Below are 2,325 nucleotides of genomic sequence, written 5' to 3' on the forward strand. Positions count from 1 at the left end.
CGGGTATAGTCTCAAAAAATTAAGTTTGACCATTCAAATCGTTCAGAGATACTTTCAACGGAATTCCTTGAAGTCTGAGTTCGGCTGCAACGTCAACATTAATGTACATCTTGGTTGAAGCTTCGTCAAGTAAAGCATTCGCTTTCATTTTACGATTCCCCTTTTTTTCAGGACCACAGGCACTGTTTTAGTTTGTACACTTTCTGCTGTTGTAGTTGTGTGCGCTGTGCGCTCTCTCTGCTTGTTATTCAGCACCAGGCTCCTGGGGGATAACATGACCAGCTGGACTTCCTCAATTTCAGATCTTACGTTTAATAGGTTGTCAGATTCTTCGCTCTTGTTTAGTGTTGGGTCAGTTACAACTTGCTGTCTGTGATCTGCTTGAATTCGACTTTCGTCAACGTGCAACAGTCTATCGTGAGGTCCTCTGCATTTGTCTATTCACACATCCCACTCCTGATACACGTTTGTCCGCGGCGGTCTCCTCCTAGACAACGAAAACACAGATTCAACCGTTTTGCTGTTCCCCATCTTTCTGGAATTTTCAGATCTTTAAACTTATCACAATGCCAAACTCCGTGGTTTCCACTGCACACTTTGCAAGGGCAAAATTTCAGAGTGTCCGATTTCTGAGCACAAGCAAAGAATACTTTCTCGCTGCGACTACGTCTTAGTTCAATGTTCAAGTTTGACGAATTTACTCCTCTGGTGGTCTCCGATGCAGCCGTATGAAATCTGCTTTCTATAAGACGAATAATTTTAGGGACTCAACTGCCTCCCGGTGCCTGTTCTCAAAAACTCCACAAATGGTATTGGGCGAGCATCTCTTCGTTTAATTTTCTGCATAGGCTAATATAAAATGTTCTTCAAGGTTGAGTACGGTCACGTCCAATAAATCTGCAAAGTGTTCGAGGTCTTTCAAGTTTCCTGGACGCAGCAGGAATTTGATATTGTCCAGTTCTTCCATATTTTATGCTATATTTCGCTGCTCCCCGCCGAATTTGCGTTCCAGTCGAGCCATTGCTGCTTCGTATGCAAAAGCTGAATGACCGAGATTTTCGATAGCCTTCAACGCTTTCCCAGAGAAATACTGTCGCAAATAAAATAACTTAAACTAGGATGTTCCTGGAGCCTTGTGTATGCAAGCTATAAACGCAGCTTTCCAGTTTTCATAGTTCTTCTTATCTTCCGAAAATACTGCAATAGCAGCTCGCTTGAGTTGTCTCAGCATGTCCTGCCCAATAGTTACTGGAGTTTGACTTGAATTAGTGGTAAATGGTGTCGTCGTTTTCTCTTCATCTAATTTTGCTCGCTGCCAAATTGATAATCTTGGCTTGGTTAGACTCGAATTTTATCTTCATTGTGCTGCTGCTAGCTGAACTCGTACTCGCTCAAAATCAATATTTCCTCCTTTCTTCTGTGGAAGCCATTTCCGAAACGTGAATATTCTTCCAAAAGGTTTACCATAACATTCATTGCTGCCTCTAACAGCGAGTCAAGTCTTTCTTTATCGATTAATTTACCAATAGATTACGTGGACCTCGAGTAAACTTGCTTTTCGCTCTAAATTTCCAAATTGTCGTCATATTCCTCTTGCGCATCTCGTTGCTCCTCGGCCGTCTTTTATGGCTTTGTATACTGGCATTGGGCATGACACGAAACAAAACTATAATAACAACATCCCTTCGAAAGAACCTCACTCTGCTACCAAAAAATGTTTGCCACAATAAAAAAAAAATTCTTAAAACGATACACAAAGACCATTTTTCTTTAAACGATGTAAACGAAAGCGAATTATCAACAACGAAATACATAAAAAAAACACTCCTTACCTGTCCTGTCTGAAAACTGCTTAATTCTGGCAAAAAACAACGTGGCTTATGCTAATCTTTATATTTCAACTAAGTCCCATAAGACACGAAAATATTTTGCTTTATTAGGCCTTTTGTCCAAGATCCTAACTTCAAATTACTAAAAGACCTGATCGTGGTGGTGTCACCCCAAATCAATCCTTGCATTCCAGTCATTAAATTGACTATATAGCTATAGAGATAAGACTTATTACCCCTGTAAATCAGTCAATCAACCTGCTTGGCCTGTAACATGCTTTGACACCTTCAGTACTTTGGTAAGGGTCCCCGCCTTAAAGAGTAGTGAGATTTCACACGTCCCCTTTCCCTGTGGTTCCTCTCTTGACATTTTGAAGTGAACCTTTCAGCCAATGCCACTTTCTTCATCCGCCCAATTTACCCTTGGGGAGCTTCTGCCTGGCCTGCTGGGATTTTTTTGGTGGTAAAAATTAATTCTTGAGCTCGATAAATTCTT

This window comes from Montipora capricornis, chromosome 14 (genome assembly GCF_036669925.1).
Source record: "Montipora capricornis isolate CH-2021 chromosome 14, ASM3666992v2, whole genome shotgun sequence".
Classification (NCBI taxonomy): domain Eukaryota; kingdom Metazoa; phylum Cnidaria; class Anthozoa; order Scleractinia; family Acroporidae; genus Montipora; species Montipora capricornis.